This window comes from Triticum dicoccoides, chromosome 3A (genome assembly GCF_002162155.2).
Source record: "Triticum dicoccoides isolate Atlit2015 ecotype Zavitan chromosome 3A, WEW_v2.0, whole genome shotgun sequence".
Lineage (NCBI taxonomy): Eukaryota > Viridiplantae > Streptophyta > Magnoliopsida > Poales > Poaceae > Triticum > Triticum dicoccoides.
The window spans coordinates 755603355-755615949 of NC_041384.1; positions in this window are offsets into that span (position 1 = coordinate 755603355).

Genomic DNA, 12595 nt, shown 5'->3' on the forward strand with positions numbered 1-12595 from the left:
TTCTCTTTATGTTTGATTCACTCACTTAGATGTGCAATAACTAGGACACATCTAGATGTGCCCTAGACACACCCATATATATTCTACTTGCCCTAAAAAAATCTAGATATATTTTTAACTATATATATTATAATTTTCGGTTTTAACAAAAAATTCAGTTGAAAAACCCTAAAATTTTCTATTATCTATTAATATGTATCTAACCCTACCGTAATATTTTTGAATATTATGAAATTATTAGATAAATTTACATGCTTTCTCATTCCATTCGCGAGGAGCTGGATGAGAAGACTCTCGTGTCCAGTTTTGCAAGCACCCAACCTGTGGAACATATTTGTAACAATTCTAAAAATTATATTATTTTCTTCTTAAAAATTTGACCAACTACCTAATACTACGCAGGCTCATCAAACAACGCTTTTGAGCTTTCTTCAGGATTTGGCCCGAACTGTTCGGCAGATTCCCACGCGTTACGCACCCTAGCTTCGAAGCTGGAGTTTGCAACTTCAAAACTACAGGTTTTAGCCCTCCTGCTGGGTGGGCGCTTCCTTCGTCTATCGTATGTCTCACTTGGCTTCGTCCCGAACCAAGGAGGCATGATGGCGGGCGCGTGCGTGTGCTGACTGCAGAGACTACAAGCCGACGCCAGAAGCGACTCGCTTCTATTCTCGATTGGATATAGATGGGGACTCCTTTTTGCTGCTTTTTCTCACTCTTTGCCTGGGCCAACGATAGATTAGTCTCTGGGTCGGTCAAGTGATAAATTGGCGAGATTAGTTAAGGAAACTGGGACTTCTGATTGTTCGCGGGGGATGGCTGAATAACCTACTTTGCTTTCCATTTAGGCCCCTTGACATTTTTTTGGCTCGTGAAGTTGTCCCTTCATATTAAGCTTTACTTTTGATATACTTATACACTGGCTTCATGGTTTCCCCTTGCATCCCTATAGACGAACCAGGTAAGGTGAAATATTGCAACAATGAGTATAAATATGTATAAACCGTTACTGGTTGAGACGCTCCTACATGCTACATGCAGTCATACTTCTTTCTCTCGCTTCGATGGGTCTTCCCCTGATCGGAAGGTTAACGATATGATGAAAACACAGAGGAGGAAGCAGTTGTGTATCTGAATGGAAGTGTCATCGTCGATTTTCTCCTACGAACTAAGCCATCATTCGCATGCCAGAAACACCTTTGCAAAATGTTCCCCTCCATATGCATTTGTTAGTGATGTGGACGCCATCTCAAACATGCACTCACGCTTCTGATGTGCTCCTGATCTTGTGGAAGTCGTTAATAATGGACTTGGCGTTTCACCTGAGACTGTTGACCAAAACTCACACTTGCACCCTTTTGGTGTAGGAGGTGGACGCAAACATTCATTTGAGCGAACTCCAAATCTCTGCCGATGTGTCGTGTCGTGGGGTATAACGTATCTAATTACGTCCTTAGTGAGCGATGATAGAACCGCTAAGAATGATGTGGTTGTCCTGCAACTTGGTCTTGTATATGCAGGCAGGGCTGGTAAAGATTTTAGGGTCGTCTCCTTGGTGACTGTCCAGCCTGTTGCTTTTGACCAACTGGAACTCTCCTAACTAGACGATGATCATGCCCAAATGCAGTACCCCTAATTTTAGTTGCAAGAGTTGCAAATGCATGCATGGATTCTTCATGTAAGAGAATGGTAAACAGTTAGTAGAACATACGAATTACATGCAGAGTACAGTATGAGTGATTCCATACATGGCAATTGGATGATCAATCTAGACATGCAATTGCTGGTATATATAGTCCATCGCAAAGGGTCTTTGCATCCTCCAGTAAAAAATAGTAGTAGTAGGAAGTTGGCTAGCTATAGCCGTACATCGATCAACTATTAGCAATCTACATAGGTCTAACTTTTTATATGAGACGTTGGAGTGAAACAAAGAAGACTATTGTTTGTGTGTAGGAATAGTGAGAAAGAGGCAATCCGACTATAGAAGGAATATCAATCCTACCCCTATGTATGCAAGTTCCAAGTGACGCACCATGGTCGCTTTGTAAAAAGATGAAGACATTGCCCCACTCATCTTAGTGACCTCAAAGCATAAAAGATGGGTGGTGCGCAACGCCATGCGCAATGCTTGGGTGGACAACATCGACCCTTCTGCCAACCTCACAGTGGATCACATCATTGAGTTTGTGGACCTTTGTATTCGCCTGGAGCAGTTCCAACTTTGCACGGATGTTAACAATGACCTCTCTTGGATTTGTGGCAAATGGAGAGTACTTTGTGGCATCGGCTTACATGATTCAGTTCCTAGGATCCAGGTGCTCCATCATGAACAAAACTGTTTGGAAAGTTTGGGCCCCTCCTAAGGTTAAGTTCTTCTCCTGGGTGGAACTTCAAAATAGGATGTGGAGGACAGATAGATTACGGAAGAGATGATGAGAAAAGTGTGTCTTTGCACCATTTGAAAGACGGCCAACGGCTCGCCCACATCCATTCTACAAATATCGGGTCATGCTGCGTGTTTGGATAAAGGTCAAGGATTGCCTTGACCGTGGGGCGCTTGAGATGAACCGATGAGGGACCGAGCAAAAAACGTGAAGGGGTGGTAGACCGGCATGTCCATACCACATACTACAAATCGGACGGCGATGGCTTCTCACACCATGCTTTTTCAGGAAAAATTAATGCCGCCTTTCTACATCCTAAAACTTATTCAAGAAGTGGCCAAGCTTTGGGTCATCGCAGAGGCTATGCACTTGAACAAGATCATGTCGTGAGAGTAATTCCATATGTAATTTTTCATTGAAGGGAAGTTGTGGAGCCGGCTGAACAAGAATATTTGAAATTTTCTGAACAATTCTTTTGAAAAAAAAGTGAAATATAAAACAAAAAAACATGAAAATAAATATAAAAAACCAAAAATAAAAAGTAAACTATAAATAAAAATCCAGACAGTACAAGGCCGCTTCAGAAACCTTCTAGTACAGTCTAGTACAGGCCCAATCACTGTTCTGACCTTGTCAGCGTTTATTGTCACAAAATGAACCCGACGTGAAAGTATTTCACGATTTGACCCTTTTAGAAACGCCAGGGTCCGCGGCGTTTCCACCCAACATAGAAACGCCGAGCAAGCTAGCGTTTCTGCCCTGGCCCACTGCCAGGCCGAGGACGCGTTGGCTGCTGACGTGGCAGGCTGGAAACGCCGACCCAACTAGCGTTTCTGGAAACGCCATAATCAGTGGCATTTCTGGTGCAGATATTTTAGGTGGCCGTGGGGCTTTCACCCACCACTCACCACTCACTCTCTTCTCCCCCATTGGCCTATCCCGAGCTCTTGCCCTTTTCCCCCTTTGTGTCCCTCACTTAGCCCCTCACAAATCCTTGCAAATCGATTGGGTTGGTCCGTGGATCCGGTGTCATTTCCGTTCGTTGAGGTAACCTCCTTCATCTCACAAATTTGTATTGGTTGGATTTTTCCATTTGGATTGATTTGTTCTTGTTGTTCCTAACCCTAGTTTTGAGCATGGATCTATAATGTGATGTTTTGAGTATTGTTGTTCCAATAGTGTTGCATTTTGATGTTGTTGAGCATACCTTATTGTGGGTTATGGCTAATGTTAAGATTTAGGGTTAGGGTTATGGCCAATGTTAAGATTTAGGGTTAGGGTTAGGTGTTTTGTTAGCAATGTGGTATATTTAGCATTGTACATTTCTTATACTTATGTTACCATTTTTTTAGATGGACAAGATTGTGAATATTCATTATGTTGACAAAGAGGCATTCATGAATGTGGAGATTGTTGACAAGTATGAGGAAGTGTTGATATTTCTTGAGACCCCTAGTTATGAAGAGGTTGTGGAAGAAACACGGATAAGATTAAAGTGGGTGGATGCAAGTGATCAAGTTGAATTAGTAGGAAGATATGATGTTGGGTCGGCACACAAGTGTCGAATGAAGACAATGCCTATCAAGTCCAATTTGCATTGGGCTGCATATAAGGAGGTTGTTGCATCCTCAGAAGTCAAGTCACTCGAAGTCTTTGCAAGTAAGGTGGTCAAGGCTCCTCTCTTTCATGTTGACTTGAACCAAACCTTAGTAGATGATGTGAACCCGGTTAGTAGTGTGCCGCCTATTGTTGAGTATAAAGTTGAAGCGGAAGCCAATGAGTATCCCCAATATGAGTTCGGAGGTAGTGCACCGATGAAAGATGATGGCGATGACTCCGACGAAGAGTATGAGAGGCACCAAAACATTGTTGGTGATGTCGAGGCTGAAGTAAGGCATCAGGACATGGATGACCTGCAAGCCAAAAATTAGGACCAAATTAGCGAGTTCTATAGGACTTCATTGGATGGGAAATTCAAGAGAATCCTTCTATGTTCATAAGAATCCCAGGAATCAAAACATGCAGGCTAACATGAAAGATTAGTCCCAGGCTTCTATTTCAAAGAGGAAAAGCATCTAGCATCAAGAGACTTAAACCAAATAGTATAAAATTTCTTCTTTAAACAATAGGCAAATGCCAAGCTATTGGTATGCATATTCTGCAATTAAGGAAAGATAAAGTTGGTCCATGATTGTTAAACATTGGCTTGACTCTGCTGCAGTAACTTCCTGATGCGAAATTATAAGATAAATATGAGCCTCTTATGTAGAGAACATGGAGCAGTACATGCCACCACATAAATCCAGATAGAATTTTTGTAGAGTATAAGAAAACAAACTAATATGTATCCACAAATGCAAGTCTCAACTAATGCACTAAAGCTAAGGCATAAATTCAATCAAATGTAATGTGCTCACCTAAGCACATGGATCACGCAATGCACTTGTCATGTTCCACTGTTCTCTTTCGTACGATAATCCTCTTCTTTCACTTGAACCTGGGACCACAACTGTCAAGGGCCTCGGTGCCCAAGACAGCAGGACCTCGACTACGTAGTTCGTAGTCGCGGTGGATAGGAGCGCTAGGGTTTTTGCCTGGCTGCTCTATGATGCGGGAGGAGAAGATAGAAGGAAATAACTTTATTGCTTGTCCCTAAAGGGTGCTAACTATCTTATATATAAAGGCCCCATGGGCTAATAACAAACTAGAAACCTATACGAAACAAACTAGTCTAGGAACTAATGTGCCCGGATCAGGACTCCTGTCCAGCCTGCGCCTTGCCTGATGCGGCCGTCGGCTGCTCCTGGCCGCGCGGCCCACGTCTGTAAGACGTGCCCCACATGACATCTCTCCCCCCCTCGACGAGCAGCTCGTCCTCGAGCTGAAAAGCGGGGTAGCGCTCGACGAAACTGTCAAGATCCTCCCATGTAGCTGACGAAGCTGCTTCACCCTTCCAGTGGACGAGTAGCTGGCGAACGCCGCGTGCTAGGCGCGCACGAGTCACGCGCTCTGGTTCTGGAACAGCCGCCCCGTTGTGGATCGAAGGCAATCCCGGCGGTGTAGTTGGAGGAATGCCGAAGAACTTCTTGAGGAGGCCCACGTGGAACACGTCATGGAGGCGCGAGCGTGCCGGAAGCTCAAGACGGTATGCCACGTCGTTGATCACTTCTGAAATGCGGTACGGCCCATAGAATCGTGGCTTGAGCTTGCCCCTGGTTGGCAAGTTGAGAGAGGACGCGGCACGCTGTCGAAGGCGAAGCCAAACCCAATCGCCCACCTCATGCCGAATGTCCCGATGACGTCTGTCGTAGTAGGACTTATAGACCGCCTGTGCCTGTTGTAGACGATAGCGGACGTCCTCGATAAGTTCGTCGCGCTCAGCCATGCTCCTGGCCACTGCAGCCACCCGTGTGTCGCCGGGCTCGTAAGAGCGAATAGTGGGAGGGTCACGGCCATACACAAGCTTGAACGGAGTCTCTTGGGTTGCTGTATGGTAGGCGGTGTTGTATATGTACTCAGCCCAGGGAAGCCACCGGAGCCACTGCTTGGGACGATCCCCGGTAAGACACCGTAAATACATCACAATGATCTTGTTAGCAGCCTCCGTTTGACCATCCGACTGCGGGTGAAATGCTGACGTCATGTGCAGCTTTGTCCCCGTGAGGCGCATGAGCTCTCGCCAAAAAGCGGAGGTGAAGACGGGGTCGCGGTCAGAGACCATGGACTGCGGCACGCCATGGAGACGAACAACCTCAGCGAAGAACACCTGTGCCACTGACTCTGCCGTGTATGGGTGGGCTAACGCCACAAAATGGCAATACTTGCTGAAGCGATCCACCACGGTGAGGATGACAGACTTCCCGCCTACTCGAGGAAGCGCTTCCACGAAGTTGATGCCGATGTCAGTCCACACGCCCGTGGGCACCGGCAGCGGCAGTAGCAGCCCAGCGGGGTGCAAGTGCTCGGACTTGTACCGCTGGCAAGTACCGCAATTGCGGACGTACTCCTGCACCGTCTTGCGAAGGTTAGGTGCGTGGAAATCGCGGCGGAGACGATGCAATGTGCGCAGGACGCCTTCATGCCCATCATCGTGCACGGCACTGAGAATCTCCTGGAGTAGCGGGGATGACGGCGGAATGTAGAGGCGGCCGTTAAAAGTAACGAGGCCGTCGGAGAGCGCCCAAGGCTGTTGCCGCGCACCTGCCGTGATATCCTCCCGCAGTGTGACGAGCGCCGGATCAGTGGACGTCGCTTGCCGGAGGCGATTGATGAGGTCGAAACGAGGCCCCGAGACCGCCATGATCGTCGTCTCCTCCGTGTCGCGGCGGGAAAGTGCATCCGCCACCGTGTTGGTACTACCTGCCTTGTACTCCACCGTAAAGTCGAATCCCAGGAGTTTGCCAACCCAATGATGCTGCGGGATGGTGGCCAAACGCTGGTCAAGCAGAAATTTGAGGCTGTAATGATCCGTTTTTACCACAAACTGGCGCCCCCATAGGTACGGCCTCCAGTGGCGAATCGCGAGCACCAGGCCGATGAGTTCCCGTTCATACGCTGCCAGGGAACGGTGACGTGGCGCGGCTGGCCGGCTAAAGAAAGCCACCGGGTGGTGGTCCTGAAGAAGGACGGCCCCGAAACCGTACGTCGATGCGTCACACTCGACGATGAACGGCCGTGTAAAATCCGGTAACGCGAGGACGGGAGCCGTGGTGATTGCCGTCTTTAGGGTGTTAAAAGCTGCTGCCGCCTCCGGCGACCAAGAGAAACCATCCTTGCGAAGGAGGGCCGTCATGGGCGCGGCAACCACGCCAAAGTCCTTGACAAACTTGCGGTAGTACCCCGCAAGGCCGAGAAAGCCCCGAACCGCGCGCGCCGAGCGTGGTTGCGGCCAGTCCGCCACTGCCTGCACCTTTTCCGAATCCATGGCCACGCCTGCAGCGGAGATGGTGTGACCCAGGTATGCGATTGATTCAACGGCGAACGCGCATTTGGAGCGCTTGACGAAGAGCCGGTGCTGGTGCAGGACCGTGAAGACGGTGCGCACATGTCGGAGATGGTCAGCCCATGTCTCGCTGAAAATGAGGATGTCGTCAAAGAAGACGAGAACAAAACGGCGCAGGTATGGCCGCAACAGATCATTCATGAGGGCCTGGAACGTGGCCGGCGCGTTGCAGAGTCCGAACGGCATCACCAGAAACTCGTAGAGGCCGTCATGAGTACGGAAAGCTGTCTTCGGGATGTCCTCCGCACGCATCCGCACCTGGTGGTAGCCGGAACGTAAATCGAGCTTGGTGAAGAAACGAGCGTGCCGTAGCTCGTCGAGGAGTTCGTCCACCACCGGAATCGGGAACGCATTCTTGACAGTAATGGCGTTCAGGGCGCGATAATCGATGCAGAAGCGCCAGGACCCGTCGGCCTTGCGGACCAGCAGTACCGGGGACGAGAATGCGGAACAACTCGCACGGATGATACCTTGGGCGAGCATGGCGGCGCACTGACGCTCCAGCTCGTCCTTGTGCGTGGCCGGGTATCGATACGGACGGACGGCCACCGGGGCGGAACCAGGTAGCAGGGTGATGCCGTGATCGCGGCTGCGGGGCGGTGGCACGCCGGAGGGGTCGGCGAAGATGCCGTCGAACTCGGTGATGATGGCGTCCAGGAAGTCGCGGCCGCTGCATGATTTTAGGGCTGGCCCGTCCGGTCCTGCAATGCCGTGCCAGCACACCCGATGGCCCCGCCGCCAGAATGTCATGGAGAGGGCTCGGAAATCCCACAGGATCGGTCCGAGCGACGCCAGCCACTGCGTGCCCAGGACGATGTCGTAGCCCGCGAGCGGCAAGGCGAGGAAATCCTCCGCGAACTCCTCGTGGCCGATGCGGAAGGGCACGACGCGGTACGCGCCCTGGCACGGAACGCGCTCGCCGTTGGCCACCGTGACGCGCATCTTCTCTGTGGTGGGGGGCGGTAACGTAGCACGAGCGGCCGCCTCTTCGGCGATGAAGTTGTGGGTGGAGCCTGAATCGATCAGGGCGAGGAGGGAGACACCTCCGAGAGTAATCTGCATCTGCATGGTTTCACTCGTGCGCACGCCGACGATCGCGTGGAGCGAGATTTGAGGGTCGGCCCGCGATGCATCATCAGTGGCGGAGGCCGCGTCGTCGTCGTCGTCGTCCGGCGCTAAGTCGAGGAGAAAGATGCGCTGGCACACGCGGTTGTGGCCCCTGCCAAACTTCTCGTTACAGTTGAAGCAAAGGCCCAGGCGACGGCGTTCCTCCATCTCTGTCTGGGAGAGACGCTTGATTGGGCGTCCGTCCGGCAGATTGTGGCCCTGCTGAGGTGCGGCTGGTGGGGCCGGAGCGGGGGGCGCGAGGCGTGGTCCTGGTGTCGGCAGGATGCCCTTCTGTGGAAAACGCACCGGTGGCGCGGCGGAAAGCGCGCACTGGTCGCGCAGCTCCAATTTGCGGGCGAGGCTCATGGCGACGGCGAGGGACTGTGGGTTATGGATCTCCACATCGAGGCTGAGGGGTGGCTGGAGTCCCGCGGTGAAGATCTGCACTTTCTGTGTCTCGGATAAGGTGCCTGCCCGGGGAAGGAGTGCCTCAAACCGCTCCTGGAAGTCGACGACGGACGTCGTGCGTTTGCACGCCATTAGTTCGCCCAGCGGGTTAGCGCGCAGTGGTGGCCCGAAGCGGAGATTGAGCAGCTCGGAGAAGCGGCGCCACGGAGGTGTGCCCTCGTCGCGCTGGACCTGCATATACCATAGTTGGGCAGGACCCTCGAGATTGTAGGACGCCATCCACACCTTCTCCTCCTCGGCGATCCGTTGTTGATGGAAGAAGGACTCGCATCTGTTGATGAAGGCGAGCGGATCAGACTTGCCGTCGAACTTGGGGAAGTCCATCTTCTGGAACCTGGGCGGCCGATCATTGTGGTGCTGCCCATCATGGGCGGCGTCAGCGCTGGACGAAGAGGAGGACTTGTCCTTCTGGAGTGCGGTGACGGACGACTGCAGGGACGTCACCGTGGCCGTCCAGGCCTCGATCATCTTAGCCAGATCCGCGGTGGTCGGTTCTGCCATGCCGGAAGTGACCGAGGCGGCAGCGGATTGTGGCGATGTCGGGGAGCTGGGCGCGGACACAGGGGGGAAAGCGGCCGGCGGATGGAGCGTGGACGAGGAGGAGGATCGCCTGGAACCTGATACCAAGTTGTCAAGGGCCTCGGTGCCCAAGACAGCAGGACCTCGACTACGTAGTTCGTAGTCGCGGTGGATAGGAGCGCTAGGGTTTTTGCCTGGCTGCTCTATGATGCGGGAGGAGAAGATAGAAGGAAATAACTTTATTGCTTGTCCCTAAAGGGTGCTAACTATCTGATATATAAAGGCCCCATGGGCTAATAACAAACTAGAAACCTATACGAAACAAACTAGTCTAGGAACTAATGTGCCCGGATCAGGACTCCTGTCCAGCCTGCGCCTTGCCTGATGCGGCCGTCGGCTGCTCCTGGCCGCGCGGCCCACGTCTGTAAGACGTGCCCCACATGACAACAACATCTACATGCCTATGATTCCGAGCATGAATATTTCCTCCGTCATGCTGTTATATATACCATAGCACCAACACGTTTTTCGTCTGTAATTTGCTACGGGCCTCCACATTCCACAATTAGTACCGTTAATTCACAACTTCCAGGTAACAAGTGATCCACCTTACACCGTCGAGGGTGCATACACCTGCAGTATGATAGTTTCGAGTCAACTTCAGTTCAGAAAAAGATACATCTTGCCAAAGGATGGTAAATGAAAGATGGATTGGCGTGAGGAATATGCAGAGCAGGATATGGACGAACACGCAGTGCTGGTCGCATGCAGGGAGGTGCCTCGCGCGAGGAGGGCAGAGATGGTGATGCCGGCGCCGCGTTCGTCGGCCTCGAAGTCATCCGTGACGCCGGAGGCCTCGAGCAAGGAGGCGGCCACGTTGAACCCCCGCGCATCGGTGAGGACGCGGGTGATGTTGCTTGTGGGGGAGCGGCGGCTGTTGGAGACGGTCGCGGCGATGTCGAAGCCGGATGGGACGATGAGGCCGCCCACCACGAGCACGCTGACGTTGCACGGGTCGTTAGTGATGGCACCGACGACGGTGGCGTTCGACCACGGGGAGGGCCCGTTAAGCGGACCACGACAGCCTGAGGTCAACGGCGCAGATCTTGCGCATCCGTCGTCCGGCGAGCCGCGCCCATTCGCCGAGCCGCGCCCATTCGCCGGCGAGGATGGGGGGAGGGGGGCGTTGCATTGCCGGCGTGAATGGGGCAGCCGCGGACAGAGGTCGTGGCAGCCCGTGCCCTGCGTGGATGGGGCAGCCTTAGACTACCCACGGTGAGAGTAACATAGGTAGTAACATCACACATATCTAGATAAAATAGATGATGTGGCAAGTAATAAATGAAGAAAGATAAGATAAGATAAGTCTATAGCATAATAAATGAAGTATTGCATGTTATCACACATATGTTACTCCCCACTATAGAGGTAGTAACATAGAGTAGTAACATGGGCATGTTACCATTCTATGTTACTACCCATTGTGGCTAGTCTTATGCGGAGGATGTAGCGGCGTAGCCGTGGAGGCGTAGATCGTGGCGGCGAGGCATATGGAAGGGGCAAAAAGATTTATTGGGTTGTGGTTGTGCAACAGACGATTAGGTTACCTGGTGAGGGTCGTTTGGGTAGGAGGTGTAGCTCGTGGTCTCGAGTCCAGAAAAATGCCTTCGATTTCTGTATGTCCCCTGGATGATGATGGTTTATGGCAGCCATGGTGGTCCGGCGGCCGCTGAGGGCCTGTCTTGCCGTCCTCGCCCTCGTCTGCCCACTTGTCGGCGTAATGACGGCCTTGCAGCACCGCCTCCCAGTCCTCTCGCTCCATCTCCCGGTGATGTCTATCCGCGGAATCCGGCGAGGACGTCACGGACTCACGGGGATTATGGCAGCCGCCGGCGATGAGTTGATGGATCCGGCGTTCCTCTTGGTTGGGCTCTGGTTCCTCCGGAAGCGAGATCGCGACGATCCGGCGGCGCATGTCCTCGGTCATCGTGGCCCACGCCTCGTCTGTGAATATGTGGTCGAACTCCCGCCGCCGCCGCCGCTCTTCCATTGACCGCGACAGCCGTGGCGGCGGCGGGATTCGAGCTTTCAGATCATGGGTTCGCTAGGCGAGGGCCCTGCTTGTACTATCTATCTTTTTTTTTCGGGGTCCATCTGTCTGCGGATAGACCTCCAGATATGCGTCCGAGTGAAGTTGTGGTTTGAGTCTTAGGCAGACTTTTAGTCGTTGCGATAAACTTATTGAATTCCTTTTTTTTTTTCAAGAAAAATATTCTATCTATTCATCTTTAATCACGGTTGTAGATAAAACATCAGAAATAATAAAAATTGCATTCAAATCCCTGTACCACCTAACAACGACAAACAAGCACTATAGCGAGCCGAAGTTGCACCGTCGTCAATGCACCTCTCTTGCCCGAGCCAGGCAAAACTTTTTGTAATAGACAGGCAGTAAGTAGTCGTGTTAAGGCTCCGGGCTTGGCTACCTGACGCGTGCGTGTTGGAGCGGCCAGTTTCAGACAGCGTCAAAACTTTCCTGTTTAAGTAATTGAGAGGAGAAGGTTTGGCGCACCGGCCCCCCACCCGTTGAAATCAGGGGGGCTGAAAAGATTAGAATCGAGCGTTGTAGCGCTCGGGCGCGTAAGAGTAAACTCCTAAGGCTCCATAGGACCAACGCATCAGAACATATCCGCCGGAGACACACCTCCACACGCCCTGCTAGCTAGACGCACCACCATGACGGGGGCTAAGCAGGGAGAACATTATTCAGTCTTCACGGATCCGACACCGGCTCATCTTCCTGAGCAGGACACAAACCCTAACAAAACTCAAAGTAATATCTAAAAATGAAACCCTCCCTATATTAATTATCTTCGTTTTACTAAAAATGAATTACTAGTGTTACTCAAAATTCTACAGTCCATCTTGTTTACAGAAGTTTTTTTTTGTTCCAAACTCATTTGTTTCTCAATTCTAGGTCAATTAGTTTATTCATTGTGGCAATCTGTTCGACTGAGGTCTATGCATGCTTGGCAGGCAGAAACTAAAGAGTTTCAATGAAAGCCAGCTCTACAATGCAACTGACATTTGCAATCAAGGTCAACTGATTTAATTT